This window comes from Moschus berezovskii, chromosome 24, assembly GCF_049115385.1.
Source record: "Moschus berezovskii isolate FMDL1 chromosome 24, NW_MosBer_1.0, whole genome shotgun sequence".
NCBI lineage: Eukaryota > Metazoa > Chordata > Mammalia > Artiodactyla > Moschidae > Moschus > Moschus berezovskii.
Window position 1 is genome coordinate 736,361 of NC_142483.1, and position 23,409 is coordinate 759,769.

General features: G+C 57.5%; 1 protein-coding gene across 1 annotated transcript in view; it reads left to right on the forward strand.

Annotated features, from left to right (window-relative positions):
• The first annotated feature begins 20,197 nt into the window (after positions 1 to 20,197).
• Positions 20,198 to 23,409, forward strand: part of KLF15 (KLF transcription factor 15) — a 28,628-nt gene continuing 25,416 nt past the window's right edge. Inside the window, exon 1 of the mRNA XM_055413415.2 lies at positions 20,198 to 20,220. The gene's annotated coding sequence lies outside the window, so the exon portion shown is untranslated. The remainder of the gene's footprint in view (positions 20,221 to 23,409) is intronic.

A 23,409-nucleotide genomic window follows, 5' to 3' on the forward strand; every position in this document is an offset into this window, starting at 1 on the left:
CCAGCGCTGTGTGCGGTGTCCTCCTGGGCCATCTGAGCGCATCTCTGCAACTAACCAGCCCTGCGACCTCAGTCAAGTCACATCAGCTTCCGTCTCCTCATTTGCTGATGAGGAAGCTGCTCCTAAAAGGTTTCCAGCCGCAGGCCGGAGTTGGGGTCTTGGGGCCTGTCCACTCCATGGTGCCTTTGGAAGAACCCACGTTCTTAAACTGAACATAGTACCCTGCACCAAAGTCTCCCTTTATGCTGAATGGGCTTTGTATTCTGTTTAAGAAATCTTTGCCTCCTCCCAGTTCCTGCACAACTTCTCTTCACCTTCTGGTTGTTTAACAGAGGAGCAAAGGCAGTCTCCTCTACAAATGTTGCTGGAACTGCTAGACACCCACATGCAGAAGATGAGCCCAGACACACACCAACCGTTCACAAAACGAACTGAACATGCACCACAGATGTGAATGCAAAATGCAGATGCACGAGATGTCTAGGGGACAGCGGAGGAAAGCACCCAGTGCATGGTGCTTTTCAGATTCAACAAAAGGGCACGATTTAAAAAGAGAAAAATAAGTTGGATGTCATCAAGACTAAAATCTCTGCACGAGATGCTGTCAAATGAGTGAGAACGGTGTATATATGGGAGGTATTTGTGTGTAGTGTGTGTGTGCTGTGTGTGTGTATGCTGTGTGTATGGTGTATGTGCTGTGTGTGTTGTGTGTGTGCGTGTTTGTGTGTATGCTGTGTGTATTGTGTATGTGTGGTGTGTGCGGTGTGTGTGTGTGTGTGTGGTGTGTGTGTGTGTGTGTATGGTGTGTGTGCTGTGTGTGGTGTATGTGCCGTGTGTGTGTGTATGCTGTGTGTATGGTGTGTGTGTGGTGTGTGCGGTGTGTGTGTGTGTGTATGCTGTGTGTGCTGTGTGTATGGTGTATGTGCTGTGTGTGTTGTGTGTGTGCGTGTGTATTGTGTGTGTGGTGTGTGTGTGGTGTGTGTGCAGTGTGTGTGTGGTGTGTGTGCAGTGTGTGTGTGTGTATTGTGTGTGTGGTGTGTGTGTGGTGTGTGTGCAGTGTGTGTGTGTATTGTGTGTGTGGTGTGTGTGTGATGTGTGTGCGGTGTGTGTGTGTGTGCAGTGTGTGTGTGTGTGCAGTGTGTGTGGTGTGTGTGTGGTGTGTGTGCAGTGTGTGTGTGTATTGTGTGTGTGGTGTGTGTGTGATGTGTGTGCGGTGTGTGTGTGTGTGATGTGTGTGCGGTGTGTGCAGTGTGTGTGGTGTGTGTGTGGTGTGTGTGCAGTGTGTGTGTGTGTATTGTGTGTGTGGTGTGTGTGTGATGTGTGTGCAGTGTGTGTGTGTGCAGTGTGTGTGTGTGTGTGCAGTGTGTGTGGTGTGTGTGCAGTGTGTGCGGTGTGTGTGTGGTGTGTGTGCAGTGTGTGTGTGTATTATGTGTGTATTGTGTGTGTGGTGTGTGTGTGGTGTGTGTGCAGTGTGTGTGTACTGTGTGTGTGGTGTGTGTGTATTATGTGTGTATTGTGTGTGTGGTGTGTGTGTGGTGTGTGTGCAGTGTGTGTGTGTATTATGTGTGTATTGTGTGTGTGGTGTGTGTGTATTGTGTGTGTAGTGTGTGTGCGGTGTGTGTGTACTGTGTGTGTGGTGTGTGTGCAGTGTGTGTGTGTATGGTGTATGTAGTGTGTGTGTGGTGTGTGTGCAGTGTGTGTGTGTGTATTGTGTGTGTGGTGTGTGTGTGGTGTGTGTGCAGTGTGTGTGTGTGTGTGTGGTGTGTGTGTGGTGTGTGTGCAGTGTGTGTGTGTATTGTGTGTGTGGTGTGTGTGTGATGTGTGTGCAGTGTGTGTGTGTGTGTGCAGTGTGTGTGTGTATTGTGTGTGTGGTGTGTGTGTGGTGTGTGTGCAGTGTGTGTGTGTATTGTGTGTGTGGTGTGTGTGCAGTGGGTGTGTGTGTATTTTGTGTGTGGTGTGTGTGCAGTGTGTGTGTGTGGTGTGTGTGGTGTGTGTGCAGTGTGTGTGTGTATGGTGTATGTGCTGTGTGTGTGGTGTGTGTGCAGTGTGTGTGTGTGTGTATTGTGTGTGTGGTGTGTGTATGGTGTGTGTGCAGTGTGTGTGTATTGTGTGTGTGGTTTGTGTGCAGTGTGTGTGTGTATGGTGTATGTGCTGTGTGTGTGGTGTGTGTGCAGTGTGTGTGTGTGTATTGTGTGTGTGGTGTGTGTGTGGTGTGTGTGCAGTGTGTGTGTGTGTATTTTGTGTGTGGTGTGTGTGTGGTGTGTGTGCAGTGTGTGTGTGTATTGTGTGTGTGGTGTGTGTGTGGTGTGTGTGTATTGTGTGTGTGGTGTGTGTGCAGTGTGTGTGTGTATTGTGTGTGTATTGTGTGTGTGGTGTGTGTGTGGTGTGTGTGTGGTGTGTGTGCAGTGTGTGTGTGTATTGTGCGTGTATTGTGTGTGTGGTGTGTGTGTGGTGTGTGTGTATTGTGTGTGTGGTGTGTGTGCAGTGTGTGTGTGTATGTGTATGGTGTGTGTGCAGTGTGTGTGTGTATGTGTATGGTGTGTATGCTGTGTGTATTGTGTATGTGTGGTGTGTGCGGTGTGTGTGTGTGTGTGTGTGTGGTGTGTGTGTGTGTGTGTATGGTGTGTGTGCTGTGTGTGGTGTATGTGCCGTGTGTGTGTGTATGCTGTGTGTATGGTGTGTGTGTGGTGTGTGCGGTGTGTGTGTGTGTGTATGCTGTGTGTGCTGTGTGTATGGTGTATGTGCTGTGTGTGTTGTGTGTGTGCGTGTGTATTGTGTGTGTGGTGTGTGTGTGGTGTGTGTGCAGTGTGTGTGTGTGGTGTGTGTGCAGTGTGTGTGTGTGTATTGTGTGTGTGGTGTGTGTGTGGTGTGTGTGCAGTGTGTGTGTGTATTGTGTGTGTGGTGTGTGTGTGATGTGTGTGCGGTGTGTGTGTGTGTGCAGTGTGTGTGTGTGTATTGTGTGTGTGGTGTGTGTGTGGTGTGTGTGCAGTGTGTGTGTGTATTGTGTGTGTGGTGTGTGTGTGATGTGTGTGCGGTGTGTGTGTGTGTGCAGTGTGTGTGTGTGTGCAGTGTGTGTGGTGTGTGTGTGGTGTATGTGCTGTGTGTGTGGTGTGTGTGCAGTGTGTGTGTGTGTATTGTGTGTGTGGTGTGTGTGTGGTGTGTGTGCAGTGTGTGTGTGTGTATTTTGTGTGTGATGTGTGTGTGGTGTGTGTGCAGTGTGTGTGTGTATTGTGTGTGTATTGTGTGTGTGGTGTGTGTGTGGTGTGTGTGTGGTGTGTGTGCAGTGTGTGTGTGTATTGTGTGTGTATTGTGTGTGTGGTGTGTGTGTGGTGTGTGTGTATGGTGTGTGTGGTGTGTGTATGGTGTGTGTGGTGTGTGTATGGTGTATGTGCTGTGTGTGGTGTTTGTGTGTGTGGTGTGTGTGTGTATGTGGTGTATGTGCTATGTGTGTGCAGTGTGTGTATGTGTGTGGTGTGTATGTGGTGTGTGTGTGTATGGTGTTTGTGTTGTGTCTGTGGTGTGTGTGTGGTGTGTATGTGTGTGCTGTGTGTGTGCTGCGTGTGCTGTGTGTATTTGCACACATGTGTTTGGCAGACTGAAGCCTGGAAGGACTCACACAGAAATATAAGAGTCACCAGGCATGGTCTGGGGTTTGGAAGTTTTTTGATAGCCATAATTATCTTTTTCTTACCTGAATGTTGTTTTTTAAAACATTGGGTGTATATTACTTGTGGAAAATTAAGAGGGCAAAGAAGGTCCCTCTGGAAGCAAGGAGGCAGGGTCAGAAAAGCCACTGTGGAGCTGGCAGGCAGGAGCCGTGGGTGGGGACACCCCACCTTGAACTTTGGCGCAGGGAAGGTCAGGTCGGGGTGCGGCAAGTAGAGGAGGGAGGAGACGCACAGTCCCTGGGGGGCCTCCTCCCCAGCTGGCACCTCGGTTCCCTCCTCCCTCAGGGCTCAGGGACGCCGTGAGGCTGCGCCTGCAGCAGGGGGACCCTCGGGTTCCCCAGGGCCCCGCCCAGTTGCCAGGACCTGCTCAGGGCCCCGCCCAGTGGTCAGGCCCTGCTCAGGGCCCCTGTTCTGAGCTGCGGTTCAAAGGCCCTTGAGCTGGGCAGTCAGCCACAGGCATTGGTCCCCAGCTGCCCTTTGCTGGCCCAGGGCCATCTCCATGCCACAGTCATTCCAGCTGGGCACCTTGTGGCCCACACACTTGTGACCCCCTCAGCTTGCGGGGTCACGCTCTATCGGCGGCCCTTCCCACGGTCTTGGGCCAGGGTATGGGCCACCACGTAACTTCCCTGGGTTCAAGAATTCCTTGTCTCCTAAAGGGACAGGGGTGTCTCCCAGCGCCATCAGGAAGGTTCACGGAGGGGAGATTCACAGAGGGTCCGCGGCCAGTGGCGGGCAGAGGCCCCTGATTTTCAGAATCAGCCTCAGCCGCTGAGGGCTATTATTATACCCCCTCTCAATTTTACCCCAAATAAACTAAGATTCAGGGCTTAAGAAAGTTGCCAGATTTCTGGAAAACTGAGGGCGCAGGAGAACTGGGGTACCTGGTGAGGGTGCCTGCCTCCCCCAGGCAGGTGGCAGGTGAGGGGTCCTGACAGACCCCGGGAGGGCGCGGGCTGTGAGCAGCTTGAGAAATGCAACACCCAGACCGGGAAGGGGGCTACCCCCACCCCCGGCTAGGGTCTGGGGTCCCGTCTCCTCCCCGCAGGGAAGGACCGCTGCAGGTGGACTGGAGCTGTCCAATCACAGAGGTCCTCGCGCCCGGCCCCCCAGCACTGGCCAATCAGGGAGGACCATCCCCATCCCGAGAATGGGGTGGGGGCCTCAGGAGCCGGCAGGACCCTCTGGTCACATCCCACCTCCAGCCTCCGCTTTCTCTTCTGGAAGCGGGACTGACGACGCCCACCGCCCACGGAAGCGCCTTCTCCCCTCCGCCCTCCCTCCCGCGCGATCCCGGCCCCTCATCGCGGGCCTGCAGCCACAGGACCCCCAGCCAGGCCGGGAGCCTCCGCCTCGCCCAGCGGAATCCCACCTCGCGTCCCCGCGGCCGGGAGCCCCAGAGCGGGGCAGCCTCCCTGCCTCCCTCCCCGGGGACTCACCACGGAGGAGCGCAGGCCTGACTGTCCAGAGGGACCTCTGAGCCCAGGTCCGGGCAGGGGACAGCGCTGGCACTGACCGGCCTGGGCGGCGGGGAGGTGGGGCCGGTCCCCGCCAGTCCCGGAGCCCCGGCCAAGGCCAGAACCCCAGAGGGGAGGGGCGCGGGTCTGGCAGGAAGTCATGGGAGGGTGGCGGGGGGTAGGGAGGACCCTTCCAGGAGTCACGGGCTCTGCGAAGGGCCTGCGGCGGTGGGTCTCTGCAGGGCTGACCTGATCCGAGGACAGTGGCCCCCGAGGCAATAACTTCACTCACTGGCCCGGGAACTTCCCACGGTGCAGTCATGTCTTTCTGGGAAGACCCACTGTACCTCGGGAGGCCCGTACTTCAAGGTCACATCCTAAGGGAAGTTTCCCCAACCACACACCCACTAAGAGAGACCCCCTCACCATGTGACCACAGAGCTCCAGGGTGCTTCTGCACCCTCTCAGCCACAGGTTTATCACAGGCTCAGAGATTATCTGACTGACCGTCTCCCCCACTGCACAGTCTGCAGGAACCCCCAGCACCCAGTGCCTGGAGTTTCGTGCTCTTGTTCAGTTTCTAAATCCTGTCTGACTCTTGGCGACCCCATGGAATGCAGTCCACCAGGCTCCTTTGTCCGTGGGATTTTAAGGGCAAGAATACTGAGTCTCCTGCATTGGCAGGCAGATTCTTTACCACTGAGCCACCTGGGAAGACCCTTGTGTTCAACAGGTGCTCAGTAAACTCTGTGGAATACATGGCTGAACGTGAGGACCCTCAGGGAAGTTCTCCCAGTCCCCCTCCCTTCCCAGATTCACAGCACAGGTGTTCAGTCGCTCAGTCGTATCTGACTCTTTGCAACCCCATAGACTGCAGCACGGCAGGCTCCTTTGTTCTCCGCTATCTCCCAGAGTCTGCTCAAATTCATGCCCATTGAGTCGGTGATACCATCCAACCATCTCTTCCTCTGTCGTCCCCTTCTCCTCCCACCTTCAATCTTTCCCAGCGTCAGGGTCTTTGCCACTGAGTCAGCTCTTGGCATCAGGTGACCAAAGTTTTGGAGCTTCAGCTTCAGCATCAGTCCTTGCAGTGAATATTCAGGGTTGATTTCCTTTAGGATGGACTGGTTGGATCTCCTTGCAATCCAGGGGACTCGCAAGAGTTTTCTCCAGCACCACAGTTTGAAAGCATCAATTCTTTGGCGTCCAGCCTTCTTGAGGCTTCCCTGGTGACTCAGACAGTAAAGAATCCACTTGCAATGCAGGAGACCTGGGTTCAGTCCCTGTGTTGGGAAGATTCCCTGGAGAAGGGAACTGCTACCCGCTCCAGTGTTCTGGCCTGGAGAATTCCATGGACAGAGGAGCCTGGCAGGCTACAGTCCATGGGGTCGCAAAGAGTCAGACACACTAAGCAGCTTTCAGTTTCAGCCTTCTTTGTGATCCAACTCTCACATCCATACATGACTACTGGAAAAACCATAGCTTTGACTAGACGGACCTTTGTCAGCAAAGTAATGTCTCTGCTTCTGTAACACTGTCTAGGTTTGTCATAACTTTCCTTCCAAGGAGCAAGCGACTTTTAATTTCATGGCTGTAGTCACTGTCTGCAATGATTTTGGAGCTCAAGAAAATAAGATCTGTCGTCACCTCCACTTTTTTCCCATCTGTTTGCCATGAAGTGATGGGACCTGATGCCATGATCTTAGCTTTTTTTTAAATGCTAGCACAGATCACACCACAGTGCACTTTTCCACGGGCTTGTCTCTTTTCACAACAGCAAGACTCCTGAGGTGGAGACAGGGTCTCAGTCAGCTGTGCCCCAGAACCCCGAGCAGGGCCTGCGTCCAAGAGGGGTGAGTGTCGATGGACGACGGTCAGCTGCAGTGGTGGGCGTCGGGGTGTGGATAGCACAGTGAGGCTTGCTCAGCCCTCGTTGTGCGTGAGGGGAAGTCTGGGGGCAGCTTAGAGGGAGAGTCTGGCTCAAGTCAGGTGGACGGGTGACCCGATGGAGGTTCCTTCTGTTGTGTAAGGATGATTCAGCTGTCCTCTAGGAATTTGGGAGCCAGTGCTGTGTGTGTGTTGGGAGGAAACATTAACTCGGCAGGTGTGTGGCCTTGGACCAGGGCCGCGTGACCCGTTTCCCTTCCAGCTCAGGGCCGCTGCTCCCTCTGGTTGGGTCCTAAGGTCTCCTGTTCAGGGACGCACTCCGCACTGCCTTCCGCCCTCCCCGCCCTCCTCCTACCCACCTTGTGAGGTACTCACTGTGGCACCTGATGCCAGCCCCCAGTGGGAACTGATAATTCAGGATGGCTTCCCTCGATATTCCCTCGGGATGGGCAATGTACGATTTTACATGATGCCTTATTCAGGCTGGGGACACGATGCCACAGGCTGGGCAGCTTACAACAACATCTACTCATTGCCAGGGGCCTGGAGGTCTGTGGTCAGCGTGCCAGCCTGGTCCAGTGAGGGCCTTTTCTGTGCCCTCACATGGCAGAGGCAGCGAGGGGGCTCTGGGGTCCTTATATGAGGACCCCGATCCCACTCTGAGGGCTCCACCCTATGACCTGGTCACCTCCTGAAGGCCCCCACTTATACCAGGACCTTTGTGCTTAGGAGTCATTATGTGAACTGGGGGAGGGGGCACAGCCCTTCAACCATAGCACAGAGAGGTGACGTCGGAGGGAGCCTTCATACAGCTCCAGGCTTGAACCAGGATCCACCCAGCGACCTGGAAATGCAATCAGCTGTTTCTGGAGAGTGGGCCAAGGCGTGCAGAGTGCAGCTGTTCTCCTGCGGACGCTGCACACGGGGGCCTCTCGACTCCTCTGGAGAGTCAGATCCCAGGCCTGGGACAGGGCCTGGCCAGCAGGTGCATCCCCCACCCCGGGGCTCATCACAGGGAAGAAATGAGAATGGGTGGGGTGGGGCGCAGTGTCCCTCCTGGAGGTGCTGTCAGTCCAGTGAGGGGGGCAGAAACCGAAAGCTGGGGGCTGCTGTGATAAGCGGGGTCAGGAGAGGGCCCTTGGGGCCTTCAGGGGGGACAAGGTCTGGCAGGACTCGGGGAGTTCAGTTAGGGAAGCAGAGCAAGGCTCCAGATGGAGAGAGAAGTAAGAGTGCAGGTGGGGGGTGTGGGCGTGGCGTGTGTGTGGGATGAATGGGGGAGTGTGTGGGGCGGGGCCTGTGCGGGCGGTTGTGGGTGGGTGTGGGGACGGGGTGTGGGTTGTGGGGTGGGCGGAGCACAGAGGTGAGGTGGTCTCTAGGAAACGTGAGGAAGCGTGACTCGTCGGTGGTGGCTGGCTGATCCCTGAGAAGCTGCACACAAGGGGAGTCTTTCTCCCTGAGGTCCAGTGGTGGCTGGAAGAGCCATTTCATAGGCATTTGGGCAACTGACATTGGGTGGCTGACTTTTTATTTTGCAAAGTAAGAACATCTGAAAAATAATCAATTTCCTAGAATACTATTCAGGTTTAAAAAGGAAGGAAGCCCCAACATGCCACGACATGGAGGAAACTTGAAGACACTACGCTCAGTCAACAAGTCAGTCGTGGAAGGACAAGCAGGGCGTGATTTCACTTACATGAGGCCCCAGGAGCACACAGATTCACAGTGACAGCAAGTTGGACGGTGGGGGCCAGGGCTGGGGGAGCCGAGCGGGCGCTGGTGTTTGGTGGGGACAAGGTGACTGCTTTACAGAGTGAAGCGTTCACCGGGTTGGATGGTGGGCGTGACCGCACGACAGTGTGACTGCACTTAATGCCACTGACGTGGACGCTTAGAAGTGGTTAAGATGTACATTTTGTGTTATTCGACCAGGATTAGTTTTTTCAAAGGGCTTCCCTGGTGGCTCAGACAGTACAGAGTCTGCCTGCAATACAGGAGACCCAGATTCCGCCCCTGGGTCTGGAAGGCCCCCCGGAGAAGGGAATGGCTGCCCACTCCAGTACCCTTGCCTGGAGAATCCGGCCACTCTCCTCACGCGCTCCGTCTCCCTCCAGCACTCTGCGGGTTGGGTGACTGTAGGTCAGGGCCAAGGGGCCGGTGGACGCAGTCTCTCCGGGTCTGACTCCAGAGCAGCGAGGGAAGCAGGAGGGTGGGGAGCCCAGCAGGTGAGCGGGTCTGGGCCAGTCAGGAGAGAGCCAGCGGGCGCAGCGGAGGAGGCTGAGGTCAGCCACAGGCATGAGGGCACCAGGGGAGCTGAGAGTGCAGACGGGACACGGCGAAGCCCCGGAGGGAGCAGCAGACGGCGAGACACCACCCGCAGGCCAGGTGGGCCGGGGAGGCCCAGGTCACCGCGGACAGGGCCGGTGCTCCTGGTTCATGTCCCGACCGCCGGTGTCAGCCACACGTGCGCGCGCGCGCAGTCGCTCAGTGGGGTCCAACTTTGAGACCCCATGGACTGTGGGCTCTGCTGGTCAGTCAGACAGCGGCTGCCATGGGTGGGGCGCACTGGCTGGAAGGGCACTGGGGGGCTTTTCTAGAATGACAGAAACATCCTGAGCTCTCTGGAGTGGCAGCTGCACAGGTTGTGCAGTTGTCAAACCCCATCAAACTGGACGCAGAAGCTCTGTGTAGAAGTCATGCAAAGGCTACAGGTTCATCACGAAAGTAATGCGTGCTCAGCACAAACTGCGAAGCAATCTGAAGACGGGTAAAGGAAGAGTTAAAAATCCCCCCAGCACAGCTCCTCTGGCCCTCCTTGACCCTGACCCTGACCATCCCAGACCTTGAGCCACAGGAGTCCCCAGGACTGGTCCCTCTGCCCAGAGTCCAGGGTAGACGTCAGCGCTGCCCGCCCCTCCTGCTTCCAGCAGGACGTGTGCGCAGCGCCCCGACACTAGATTTCCTGTGTGGTAGGGCACGCCCCTAAGGTGCAGCTTTTGTTTTTGCAAAACACAATGGATACACCCAGGCCCAGAAGTGTTTCTGCATCTCAAGAGACCCTCCGATCCCCCGCACCCCACACCTCACAGTGCTGAGAGGTCTGGACCTCTCTCAGACACTACGGGAGGGGCCAGAACCTGTGACCCCACTCCTGCCGGGTCGGGCGGAGAAGCTCACCTGAGAGGTGCAGAGACCTCTCCCCCCGCAAAACAAGCACACGTGCACACAGCCCGCTCCACACCTGGGCTCCTGGGATGCTGAAAGGGCCCGACAGTTACCTGGGGACAAGTTGGGGACCCTCTTACTCGGCTGTGAGGTCTGTGGACCGCGTGCAGGTGGTGGCCCGCGGACGCCGCCCCCGCCCCGCCCCCCGCCTCCCAGAGAACCGGGACCGCGGGCGCCCGGGACGAACTGCAGAGCCGAGCACGGCCGGCAGCGGGCGCAGCGGAGCGGGCCTCGCAAGTGAAGGCTTATCCTCGGGGTTCTGAGCTTCGCGAACCTAGTGTCTCCCCCAAAACCTTGGTTAAAGGGGGGACGGCGCACGGAGCACCGGGGCTCCGCCGCGCCCCCCCCGGCGCCCCTCCCCCAGCCCCGAAAACCCAGCCTGGAGTCGCACTTGGGGCTGAGACTCACACGGGACCTGGCCGAGCGGCCCCGGGCTCATCTGAATGCAGGAGAGTCCTGCTGCCCTGGCCGGTCCTCCGTGGCCGCCCTCCCAGAGGAGCCGAGGACAGCCTGCTTGTCCTGCTGCAAAAACAATGGGGCCGGAAACCTGGGGCGGCTGGGGGAGGGGCCCAGACGGGCCGCAAAACCACCTGCCACAGCCACCGCCGGAGCCCAGGGCTCCTCCAAGGGCTGCCTGCTCTGGGCCTGAGGGACTGGGGGCTGCCCACTCCTCCAGCCACTGCGATGACCCCTCACACACATTGGAGCCCACACCACCGCCCAGCCACCCCCTGCTCCCCGCCATCCTGTCTGCCTGCACACCATGTGGCCGAGGTTCTGGGCCTGCCGCCAAAGTCATTTTGCCCTGATTTCAAAAGGGCTGTCTCCCAGGACGTGCGCCTTCCTGCCTGGGAGCTCCGGACTCTAAGCCACAGGGGAAAGGCTTTTGTGGGTCCTGGAAAGATTCCATCCCTGGGGCCCTCGGTGGCTGGGACGCTTGGGTCTGTGAGGCGCCTCCTCCTGCCCTGATGAGCTCCGCAGGCCAGGCCGCTCCCTTCCTCCCTTTTGCGCGTGCGCCAGCGTGGGTGGCCCTCACGGGCGTGGTCAGCCTCTGGTGGTGCTAGTGTTAAGGAACCCGCCAGCCAATGCAGGCGACTCGAGAGATGCCGGTTTGATTCCCGGGTCTGGAAGATCCCCAGGAGAAGGAAATGGCAACCCGCTTCAGTGTTCTTGCTGGAGAATCCCATGGACAGAGGAGCCTGGCTGGCTATGGTCCAGGGGTCTCAAAGAGTCGGACACAACTGAGCATGCACACATAGGCGTAGTATTGAATTCTCACTCATATGAGAACAGCTGTGGAGTCCATTAAATAAAACACAAAATCAAGCAGAACTGATCTACACAGTGTGGACTGGAGTGGCCGTTTGGGTCAGTTCCTTTGGCGCAGGCACCTGGATGGGGGTTGTGTGTCTGGATCTGGGTGCCCTCACACCAGTGTCCATCACATAACTGTCCACGTACGTGTAAAACTTCATCACCCTGTCACACGAGATCTGTGCACTCTGCCAACCACAGTCACTCCTGCCCTCTTCGTCTTTAGCAGAAGCCGGGGACCAGCTCTGGCCCGTGAACAGAGACGATGGCCAGTCCCCCTGCTGGCCAGCAGTGAGACCTCACCAGTGCTCTGCCTCCGGGGGCTGCAGCCTCCTCACCTGTGCCGCGGGCATGGCGGTGCGACAGGGTCAGACGACTATCAGGAATACCAAATAAGGGCTTTCCTGCTGGCACAGCGGATAAGATTCTGCCTGCCAGTGCAGGGACCTTGGTCCGATGTCTGGTCTGGGAAGATGCCACGTGCCGTGGGGCAGCTAAGCCTGTACGCCACAACCACTGCACCCCCTCGAGAGCCCATGCTTCATGACAAGAGAGTAGCCCTCACTTGCCACAACTAGAGGAAGCCAGCACAACCAAGAAATAAACTATTTTAAAAAAGGATATCAAATAAGGTAATGTACACTGTTTTTAAAAAGCTCTAGAAAGACCTCAAAGTGTGTCCCCAAACCTCCAAAATGGTCTTGAGGTTTTCAAACGATGTAGGTTATTTCTCCTCATTTTTTGGAAAAGTGAGAGTGGGGGCACAACTCCAGAACTTGCATCCCTGTGGGGTAAGGCAGAGCCACATCACCAGCGACACTGCTGGTGGCGGCGGGGGGGTGGCGTCTGTTTCCAGCGTCAGACCTGCTAGGTTGAAGGGATCAGGAGGTAGCTGGAGATGAGCAACTCTGGGATTTGGCAAGCAAGCAAAACCCATACATTTTAAGCGGATTTGTGGTGTGAACCACTGATGGAGGCCTGCAGGAGGAAGCATGTTGCTCACCAGAATGTAAAGACACTGAGAAAGCTAAAGATGCTGCCAGAAATAGCTCCTGAGCTCTAGAGATAGGATTATCTGGAGAGAGATGAAAGCTCAGTGTCAGAGCTAGTGCTCGGTAACAAGTAGCCTTATTCCAAAACCCAACACAAGTTTTGCACTGACTGCCGAGGCTCCTCCCTCCAGCCAGGGAGCCTGAGCATGTGACGAGCTGAGTGCAGAGGCCCTCGGCCAAGACCCTTGGGAGCAGCTGTCCTTCAGGGCCACCTTGTGTGCACACATGTCGGGACGCACCCCCGGCGGGCAGGACACCCAGAAATCAAGCACATGGGGCTCTCAGCAGGCAGGTGTGCTCACCCAGGTGTGCAGCTGAGCAGTGTGAACAGCTGACAGGGGCTCAGGTCAGGGTTTGCTTCCCCAGGAATGTGCCACAGACCTATGAAAGGACCGGAAGACTCTTGGCAGATCCAGTATTGAAGACCTGTGCTGTCAATCAACACTGCCCACAAAATTTCAGATAATGCAAAAAGACGAAAAGAGGCAAAAGCTTGGGCAAGGAAGGAGATGGACGTGTCATTCTATCCATTGTCCATTTCAAAGCAATAAGAGCGTGCAGACGGATTTTGGTTACACTTTTTAAGTTTAGTGTTTCATCTATGACTGTGACATGCGTGTGCACGTGGGTGTGCGTCTGTGCACACTTGTGAAAGTGGGAGCCTCCTTTCTTCTCTCCCAGATGGAGGCCGAGGACAGTAACGGCCCATGGCTGACCATCTAATCCACTGCTTTCTGGACTGCTCATTTCTCAGGCTTCCACTGCGTTGCCAAGGGAGCCGCCTGCAGAGGAAGGGGTCTGTGGGCACTTTCTCAGCTGCGAAGCCTGAAAGAGAAGCAGGAAAAGACCAGACTTGAGATAATAGTGAGATTTACTGGGTCCCTGGAGGGGCCATCTCCTTGCTAATTAAGAGGCAGTTAGGAGCCGCTTCCTTCTTCAGGGCACCAAGAAGTAACATCAGTCGTGAAGAAGTGCGCAATTATGCTTTTTACTCAAGAGCTACTTCTGTGCCACACACCCATTCATTTCTAGAAGGATTGCATATTTAAACATGACAAACTAAGAAATAATTTCAATAAGATACACAGTAATCAAACCAGTCAATCAATCCTATAGGAAACCAAGCATGAATACTCATTGGAAAGACTGATGCTGAAGCTCCAATACTTCGGCCACCTGATGAGAAGAGCCAGCTCATTGGAAAATGCCCCGATGCTGGGAAAGACTGAAGGCAGGAGGAGAAGAGGACAGCAGAGGTTGCGATGGTTCGACAGCATCACTGATTCAATGGACATGAGTTTGAACAAACTCTGGGAGACAGTGGAGGACAGGGGAGCCCAGTGAGCTCAGTCCAGGGGTGCAGAGCTGCACAGGACTTAATGAATTAACATCAACAACGGCAAATACAGTAATCATTCTAAAAGCAGAGTGAAAAGCGTTTCCCGCCTCAGAAGTCAGAAAGGAAAAACAGACTTAACTATAGAAACTGTGAATTTTCATGCTAAAAAGTCCCACAATATTAAAAGAGGAAGAAGTCACTGGTGAAAAACTCAGAACCAACAGAAACATTGCAGAGTGTGATGGCCTGGGCTGTGTCCACCCCACAAGCTGAGGTCGGCACCCTCAGCACTGCACGATGTGGCCTTGCTTGGAAATGGGCTCTTTACAGGTGCAATCTAGTTAAAGTGAAGTCACAGGGCGGGTTCCAGTCCCACACCTGGGGTTCTTATAAAGAAGAAAATTGGATGCTGAGACAGACACGCAGAGAAGAAGCTTGTGTGTAGATGGAAGGTCAGGGCGATGCATCTTCAAGCCACAGAAGGCCAAAGGTCGCCAGCCACTTGCCTGCAGCAGGAAGAGGCGAGGAGGGAGCAGGCCCCGCCAGCACGTTGACCTCAGCTTTCTAGTCTCAGGACAGAGTTGTTCTCACCCACCCGGGAAACTAATACAGGGACTTCATGGCATTTAGGTATAAAAACTCACATATCAATCGTCAAAAAGATGACGATGCAATGTAAGGGTGATCACAGGATAGAAACAGTAAGAAGACAGCAGGACTTCCCTGGGGGCCCAGTGGTCAGGGATCCACCTGCCAATGCAGGGGACACGGGTTCGATCCCTGGTCAGGGAAGATTACACATGCCACAAAGCCACGAAGCCTGTATGCCACAGCTAGTTACCTTCTCCTCTAGACCCCGGGAGCTGCGACCACTGAAGCTTGAACACCACAGGGCCTGTGCTCTGCAACAGAGACAGCTCCTGCGATGAGAAGGCTGTGCACAAAGAGTGGTCCCCGATCGCCACAACTAGAGAAAGCCTGAGCACTGCAACCAAGACCTGGAACAGTGGGGCAAAGAGAAGAGAAGAGGGTTGCAAAAGCATCCTCCGGGCTCCTGGGGGCTTGGCTCAGCTGGGGCTGGTTTCCAGGACGGCGGAGAGCAGGGTGTCGGGCTGCTTCTCCCGCCTCACTGGAGCCCGGGTCGGGGTGCTGTTCCCTGAGGCCAAGGTCCCTGCCGGGGCTGCCCTGTGTGCCTGCAGTCCTTGTGGGTCCAGGACCCACTCCCCTGCGGGGCTCCTGGGCGGGGGAGCAGCCCCCCTGCCTCTGCCCTCCTCTCTGCAGATCACCCCCTCCCAAGCCGTGTCTCCCGCTGAGACAGCACCTGTGGACTCCTCATGACAGAGGCGGCACCTGGGGCCCTTTGCTGCAGTGCTTACACCTGGACAGACGTCTCTTTGAGCAACAATACAAAGAAACTATAAGAGAATAAAATAAAAGTGTGCATGCTCAGTTCAGTCGCTCAGTCATGTCCGACTCTTTGCGACTCCACGGACTACAGCACTCCAGGCCTCCCTGTCTATCACCAACTCCCAGAGTTCACTCAAACTCATGTCCATCAAGTTGATGATGCCATCCAGCCATCTCATCCTCTTTTATCCCCTTCTCCTCCCACCTTCAATCTTTCCCAGCATCAGGGTCTTTTCTAATGAGTCAGTTCTTCACATCAAGTGGCCAAAGCATTGGAGTTTCAGCTTCAGCATCAGTCCTTCCAGTGAATATTCAGGACTGATCTCCTTTAGGATGGACTGGTTGGACCTCCTCGCAGTCCAAGGGACTCTCAAGAGTCTTCTCCAGCACCACAGTTCAAAAGCATCAATTCTTCAGCCCTCAGCTTTCACTGCACTCAAGCCCTTTCAGAGCCTCTGCACACCTCACGGCGGCTGCAGCCGTCTGGGGAGGCTGAGGAATACTGGTGACAGCTGAGGGTCCTCCCACAGCCAGAGGCAGCCTGGGGTACAGACTGCACTGGACCTGGTGTTTAGCACCTTGGTCCCAGGCAGCTCCAACCCTCAGCTGGCCTTGGTCTAGAGCAAGCCACTCCAGTACTCTTGCCTAGAAAATCCCATGGATGGAGGAGCCTGGTAGGCTGCAGTCCATGGGGTCGCTAAGGGTCGGACACGACTGAGCGACTTCACTTTCACTTTTCACTTTCACACATTGGAGAAGGAAATGGCAACCCACTCCAGTGTTCTTGCCTGGAGAATCCTAGGGACGGGGGACCCTGGTGGGCTTCTGTCTATGGGGTCACACAGAGTCGGACACGACTGACGTGACTTAACAGCAGCAGCAACTGCCTGGAAGGTTTAAAGCCCAGAGAGCCTGTGGGCTGCCTGATCTCGGGGCCACGTTTGTCAGGGGTGAGGCGTGGCCGCCTCTGTGGCTCAGCGCGTGGCCCGTCACCAGTGCCCTCCTAGGGGTGCTTTCTGTGAAGCACAGTCCCTGCTTCTCTGTGGGACTTTCTGGCTCCAGCGAGGGGCCGGCTCTGTGACTCGGGCAAATGGCCAGCGTGGATGGAGAGACAGTGGTGGCTGACGACCCGCGTGTGGGGTGGAGGCTCAGCAGAGAAGGAGGGGGCTGGGCTGAGACAAAGCGGGGGCCTGGGGCCCAGGCCGCTGAATGCAAGCCCTGCCTCGGGGGACGGGGCTGAGGGTGGGTTCCGTGGGGCCCCCATTTGCTCTGCCTCACCACCCGTCCACACGGACCAACCTTTCTGTCTTTGCCCTTCCCAGCCTCCAGAGATGGAAGAGACCCCGTCAGTGCATCTTTTCCTGGGGCCGGGGGAGTTCTTCAATTACCCTGAATCTTAGCATCTAGAAGAGCTCAGCATTTCCCGGCCCAAGAGTTCCAGGTTCAGTTCAGTTCAGTAGCTTAGTCGTGTCCAACTCTTTGCGACCCCATGGACTACAGCACGCCAGGCCTCCCTGTCCATCACCAACTCCTGGAGCTCCAGGTTACAGATGGAGAAACTGAGGCCCTGGGAGGTCTCACAGCGCCGGACACTGCAGGGACACAGGACACTGCAAGAACAGTCCCCGGTGAAGGAGAAAGGCAGAGAGAGTGCACAGGGAACAGGGTGCAGGGCACGGGCCTCCCCTGCGAAGACCCTCGTATTAATAGCAACAGAGGGGCCTCCAAGCCACCCCGGCCTAGACCCTTCGCGGGGAAGGCCCCGGGGCCCTCACTTGCAGACCAGAGCAGAGCCGGACCTGCGGGCAGACTGGCCAGAAGGGGGCAGTGGTGTGCAGCAGACCCTCTGGAATCTGGTTCTGCTGGAGACCTCTGGGGCGGGAGGCGATGCTCCCAGGGCCACGTTCCAGGGTCTGGGCGGACAGGTCCAAGGTCCCACGGAAGACATCTGCAAGTGGCTGGCCTGGCTCAGTCAGCCCGTGCCTTTGTGATGGGTCAGTGTGCCACCCAGCATGGAGGAACCCCCAGGGGACCCCCAGATCCTCCAGGATGGAGACCTGCTGCTGGGCGGGCAGTGCCAGCTGGCTGCACTCGCTCCACCAGAGACAGTGGTGGACAGAAAGGAGCACTCAGGGGGAGGACTCAGTAGGAGGACTCAAGAGGAGCACTCGGGGGAGCACTCCAGAGGGGCACTCAGGGGGAGCACTCAGGGGGAGCACTCCAGAGGGGCACTCGGGGGAAGCACTCAGTAGGAGGACTCAAGAGGAGCACTCGGGGGAGCACTCCAGAGGGGCACTTGGAGGGGCACTCAGGAAGGGCACTCAGGAGGGTGCCCTGCCTCCTCTCCAGCCATGCTCTCCTGGGCTCTCGGACCCCCATCGTCTGCAAGTGAGTTTGAGGGCTCGGCCCCAATCGACAGACCGACAGACGGACTGTGCGTGCCTTGCCCTCCCTGGAGGCCCTGTCATCCCATTGCACAACAGAGACAGGTTACATCACCTCAGTGCCTGGCCAGCATGAGAACCAGCATTTCCAGGGCTTTCTCAGCTGCCTCCCAGGCTTGACGAGGCGGCGGAGGAGGGGTCCAAGGAGACCCTCTTGCCAGGAGCAAGGTCCCAAGATGTCCCAGCTGTCGCTTTGGTATCACAGTGCTTGTGGCCACTACCTCCTCCCCCACTGCTGCCCGGCCAGTCCCCGCTCCAACCCCAGAGTCTCAGAGCAGAGAAGGGCCTGTGCAGGGGGCGGGCTGAGCTCCCCAGGCCGAAATTAGGAGTGAAGCATGATAGTACAGTGCTGTAAAAGAAGTAAAATCAGCAAGGTTTTGATGGAATGAAAAGTTAGAGATTTTCTATAAAGAACTTAACACGAAGTCCATGTGTTCAGGATGAAGTTTAGTCCATAAGGAAGCACAAGTCTTCAGTGGAATTCATCAGGCAAACTCTACCCTTCCCACTGCTGTTGTTCAGTTGCTAAGTTGGTTCGGACTTTGGGACCCCATGGGTTGCAGCCCACCAGGCTCCACTGTCCTCCACTGTCTCCTAGGGCTTGCTCAAATTCACGTCCATTGAGTTGGCGATGCCATCTAACCCTCTCATCCTCTGTCGTCCCCTTCTCCTCCTGCCTTCAATCTTTCCCAGCATCAGGGTCTTTGCCAATGAGCCAGTTCTTTGCATCAGGTGGCCAAAGTACTGGAGTTTCAACTTCAGCATCAGTCCTTCCAATGAATATTCAGGACTGATCTCCCCTAGGATGGACTGGTTGGATCTCCTTGCAGTCCAAGGGGCTCTTGAGAGTCTTCTTCAACACCACAGTTCAAAAGCATTGATTCTTTGGCTCTCAGCCTTCTTTATGGTCCAACTCTCACACCCACACGTGACTACTGGAAAGACCAAAGCTTTGACCATATGGAACCTACTCAAGATCCCTGTCAGTTCAGGAACACGCCTCCCGTTTCTAGGGCCTCCTCCATCCCCCGTGTGTCGGGAGGGAGTCAGCACCGTGTTCATCCTGGTGCTGACTGTGGGTTTAGGAAAGCTGGAGGCCAAGATGCACGCGTGCGTGACCGTGGTCTCACACCACCTGCCAGCATTGTGGGATGGGCAGAGGGGCAGGCCCGCCCCAGGGCCAGAGTGGGGAGAGGGCAGAGGGACCACAGGCAGCCGGGACGCACGTCCGTTGTCCGAGGGGCCTGTGGCCCCGGTGTGAGGACACAGACATGGGCGTGAGGGAGACCGACAGACTTCTTCAGGCACCGCGTTGCGGGAGGGGGACGTGGCCGACCCACCCAGCTGCATCGCCCTGACCGTGGGCAGGCAGCTGTTCAGGCGTCCAGACGTCTGGTGGCACTTTTTCTCATCAGAACAAAGAGATGAGTGGACATGAAGGTGCTGGGCCTGAACCAGTGGGGGTGGTTGGGCCTGGAGTACGTTTCTGGGTTACTCACTCGGGCTCCGGACCTCAGCCTGCAACCAGACGTCCCCTGATGAAAGCAGAGGATGACCTGAAACACAGCAATGTGGGCAGGGGTCGTCAGCGACTCAGGCAGCCGTGCCCGGGGCTCCATGGGATCGGATCCGCTGGGGTGAACGCCCCTCTCCCAAAGCCTGGCTGTGTGGCAGCCCTGGGGGGCGTCGCTGATGGCACAGGGCAGCGCTCCGCGCGGCTTCGCGCAAGCTCAGTGCCTGAGATGTCTCACGCTGCAGTCATTTGTGAAGAATCTGGCTTCTCTCCCGAAGCACGTGGGCTCCCTGCCTGCCTCATGGTGAAAACACGTCTGCCCAGAGTTCCAAATTAGGGGAGTCTGTCCAGTCCCTCCAGCGACTGGGGGCTGTCCCTGCCCTGACTGTGGGGGGTGTCCCTGCCTCGGCAGGGGGCCCTGCCCCCACCCCCGGGCTGTCAGAAGGGGAGGTCTGGGCAGGTTTGACGTCACACTTTACCCATTTTTCCAAGAAGGCAGAAATCTGGGTTTTTCTAGGAAATCAAAGGTTTGAAAATCACAGCAGGGCCAAACTGGGAGCTGGACCATTGCAGAGGGTGGGAGTGGGGACTGGGGCGTCCCGAGTGAAGGGGGTGGGGTGCCTGGCACGACAAGGCACTCAGCAAGTACTCCTGGATGGAAGGATGAATGGGGGATGAACGGATGGGTGACGGACGGGTGAATGAGGGTTTGGCAGGATGCCCGGTTCCCATGGGGCCCAGAGGGTGTTTACCCCATGTCCCGTGGGAGAACACGGTGTCCAGCCGGAGCCGTGTTCAGGAAAGTGCTGGAGCCGCAGGGCCTGAAGGCTGGCCGCCAGCCGGGCGGTGCGAGGCTGGGCAGGAGGTCGGAGCCCTGGCTCGGCCCCGGCCCCCGACACTCCATTTCTCCACTTCAGGTAGGGCTGCCCCTCCTTATGCCCCTCTTGCAGATCGACACAAACACGAAGCCTCAGTTACCGCATCCCCTGAGAAGCCTGGCCCCCAGCACCCTCTGGTGCGGCTCTTCCCAGGAGGCCCGGGCCCGGAGCAAGGCCAGAGGGGCAAGGGCTAGGCTGGGTCAGAGAGGAACGGGGGTGCCCCTCGTCTGGGGGCGCCGGGTGCGCACTCTGTGCCCAGGACTTCAGGGCCCGCTGCCTTTGGCCGCGCTCACTCCAGGCCCCCCTCCAGGTGTGCCCCCACTGCAGTGCGCATGTGCACGTGTGCGCAAACCTCTCGTCCGTGAGTGCGCGGCTGTGCGTACGAGCACCCTCGCTCTCTGTGTGGGGAGCACGATGGGGATGGCATAGACCTCTGTGCGTCGCACCTGTAGGGTCTGCCCTTAGCTCATTCGAGAGCGCGCGCCCATCCAGGAGGCCAGCGCCCCCGACGTCGTCAGCCCCCGCGCTCAGCCCCACCCTCGGCGGAGCCCCTCGCCCGCCCTGCGCTCTCAGTCTCGAGCGAGCGTCGCCGGCCCTGGGGAGGTCGGTGCATTCCTGCGCGCGCTCGGGCTGGAGTCGGAACATTCCATTCATAACAGTCCTGAGAGCGGGGGAGGGCGGGCCGGGCGCAGAGTTAGTGATTAAACGGAGGGACAAGGAGGCTCTGCGTGGCTGGGCGCGGGCTGGCGCTGGAGGAGAGGAGCGCGTGAGCCCTCCCCTTCCGGAACCCGCGGGCGCTCACCGGTCGCACCCAGCGCCGCGGTGCCCCAGGCCCAGGGGGCAGTGACCACCCCAGATGGCCTAAGCACGGGGAATCGTGCCCCGCAGGCTCACCGCGGATTTTGCTGTTACTCCCATTCTACAGATAGGAAGACTGAGGCTCAGAGATGAAGGAGCTTGTACCTTTCCCTCTCGGTGCCTGGCAGCATCATCAGAGCTGCTGCTGCTAAGTCACTTCAGTCGTGTCCGACTCTGTGTGACCCCATAGACGGAAGCCCACCAGGCTCCCCCGTCCCTGGGATTCTCCAGGCAAGAACACTGGAGTGGGTTTCCATCAGAGCAGCAGGGGCCTTTGCAAAGCCCTGGCCCCTTCAGGGGAGCTTTGACTGATACTCATATCTGCCTTAGCTGGATGGGACCTGGTGTGCTGTCCCGTTTGCCTTTGGTTGGGCGGGGGTGGTCTTGCTCCCCAGCTGAGCCACGCCTTCCCCAACAACAGGGCCCAAGTCCTGCCTATGGGTGGGGGTCCACCTGACCGGCCACGGCCCTACTGGAGACTGTGGCAGCGAGAACAGGAGAGAAGCCCTGAGTCCATCGCGGCTCCAGATGGACAGGGAGGTGGGGGCGGGAGGAGCCTTGGCTGAGGGCACAGCTGTGGCCTCGTCCCAGGGCGAAGCAGGGCCCACATGGAGAAGGCGGTCCATTCCCAGGCCTGCAGGCCCTGGCCGCCTGGGTGCAGGCTCTGCTGCGTGTCTGAGGATGGCCTTGGGGAGCTGGGGACTGGGAGGGCGGGTGACAGGGCAGCTCCAGCCCAACTCTTTGGGGGCCACTGGATGGACCTTAGATTCACGCAGCAGACAGATGGTGGGTAGCAGAGGCCTGCCCCAAAGTCAGAGAATAGTGATACGTCCACCTGTCCACTGCAGGTCTCCATCCGGCTGGGGCTCTGTGGCCCCCAGGTTAACCTGAATGATGATGATGCGTGGAGGCTCTGTGATTAACGTGGAGCTGCTGGAAGCCGGGGGCGGGGAGTGCGGTTCCCGCTCAGTCAGCCAAGCCTCAGCCAGGGCCCCCGGGGTGCCTCTCCCGGGTGGGCATTCCCGCGCGTCACTGTCCAGTCCGTCTCTCCTCTCCTCCACCTGGTAAGCAGCGATTGTCCTGCTGTCTCTGGGGCAGGGTTGCCAGAGGCAGTGACGGGGGGCACTCAGCGACCTCGCGGGCTCCCCTGGTCCCCAGCCCTTCTCCTCCCGGGGCCGGAGCCCAGCCTCTCCATCAGCACTCACGGAGGCCCGGCCTCGGTGCTTCAGAGACTGTGCGCAGCTGGTCCTGCTGGCGGTCCTCGCGGCTGGTCCAGAGAGCTCCGGCCCCTGAGGCTCTTTCAGGGGTTCTTAGGGGTGATGACTACGCTTGTGGCGGTGCCAGGAGGCTGTCCTCCTCTCTGGCCCTCTGCTGAGATCTCCGCAGCATCTCCAGGCTGATGTGCCGGCTCAGCGCAGACAGCTGATGGAGCCGTGTCTCCTTGAGCTTCAAAATCTTTCTCATGAAAATCGTGTGTTTCAGTCGCTCAGTCATGTCCAACTCTGTGCAACCCTGACTGTAGCCCACCAGGCTCCTCCGTCTGTGGGTTTTCCTAAGCAAGGATATGGGAGTGGGCTGCCATTTCCTTCTCCAGGGGATCTTCCCGACCCAGGGATGGAACCTGGGTCTCCCGCATCACAGGTGGATTCTTCACGGCCTGAGCCACTGAGGGAGCCAATTAATTCATTTGAAAAGGGATCCGGAGACCAAGACGTTTGAGAATCACCTGTTTAAACTGGATTCCAACGCAGGATCTGTCTCTGAACGTCTACGAGCAGATACTTGCCACGAGGACCTGAGGCTCGTCTTCTCAAAACGGGCAAAGCGGCGGCTCCTTCTGGTGCCCACTGGACATGTGAGGCTGGAGACGGAACACAGCGGCCGGTACACCCAGCGGGGGAACCCACAGGGCTCGGCCTCTCCCAGGCCCTTCCGTCCTGAGGGAGGCTGGCTGGCTCCCTCCAGGCCCCAGGCACCCGTGGGGTTTGGAGGGACTCTTAGCAGCTCTCCCGAGTCCACAAACAAGACCCTGAGCAGCCCCTGCCCAGCGCATTCATCTCCCCTGGCACCTTCCCCAGGCAGGCACGCAGCCAGCTCCCTGCGCACACAGTTTCCTGCATGTCCGAGGTGTGAGAAAAGTGACGCGTTGTTGCTGGTCTTGCTGGGAAAGGCCTGGTTTTAGAGAGCACTGGGCTTTGAGCTTGTCGCGAAGTACACTCTGTGATTCCTGACCGAAATACCAACTGACGTAACAGAAGCTTCCTCGCGGGCAAAACATTTTGTTTGGAGACAGACCCCTGGGTGCTGACGGCCAAGCCAGGGCCCTCCGAGGGCCAGGGCCATCCTCACTGCCCTGCTGTCGCCTCCCAG